This window comes from Seriola lalandi, unplaced genomic scaffold, assembly GCF_002814215.2.
Source record: "Seriola lalandi dorsalis isolate HSWRI2012SDOR001 ecotype SW California unplaced genomic scaffold, Sedor1 jcf7180002054656, whole genome shotgun sequence".
NCBI classification, from domain to species: domain Eukaryota; kingdom Metazoa; phylum Chordata; class Actinopteri; order Carangiformes; family Carangidae; genus Seriola; species Seriola lalandi.
The window spans coordinates 25,479-26,138 of NW_019525209.1; the positions used below are offsets into that span (position 1 = coordinate 25,479).

The 660-nt window shown below is 50.0% G+C and overlaps 1 protein-coding gene across 1 annotated transcript in view; it reads right to left on the reverse strand.

Moving 5' to 3' along the window:
• The window catches only part of LOC111665619 (B-cell receptor CD22-like), a 30,696-nt gene that overhangs the window by 10,305 nt on the left and 19,731 nt on the right, over positions 1-660 (reverse strand). The gene's annotated exons all lie outside the window — the stretch shown is intronic.

Below are 660 nucleotides of genomic sequence, written 5' to 3' on the forward strand. Positions count from 1 at the left end.
CCTCCAGGGGGCCTCCGGCCTCCAGGGGGCCTCCGGCCTCCAGGGGGCCTCCGGCCTCCAGGGGGCCTCCGGCCTCCAGGGGGCCTCCGGCCTCCAGGGGCCCTCCAAACTCCCACCAACTGTGGCGTCAGTTTCTTTTACTTTATTATTATTTTTATGATCAAATCACCTAAATTAATTAAGTGTGTGTGTGTTGAAATACGAACCAATGAATGCAGAATTACTTCATTTGCAAATAGAAATGTTATGATCGGTTTGTCGGCTGTGTCTGTGTCATGATGATGACGAGTGAGGTCAGGGGTCAAGCGGTGACTGTGGGAGTTTAGCGGTAAAGCCGGCTCGTGCTGAAAGAGCTTCTTTAAACATCATGAAAATCAAAAGTTGGAACAACAAAGAGAAAAAAGAAAAGCATTCTGAGAAACTGAAGTTCTGACAAACAAACCATCTATCTCGACGTTTCAAACCTCGGCTACTCGGCACACTAGCATTAGCATAGCGCCTGGAGAGCACGATGCTAACGTTGCAGAGGAAGAGGAGAGTAACGCGACAGTCACTGACGTTAGTTCAGCTGAGCATCAGAGCGACAGCCATGAGACACACACCTGTTCATCTGCACCACCCTCATCTCCACCTGAGCAGGGTGAGCAGGTTACCAGTTTA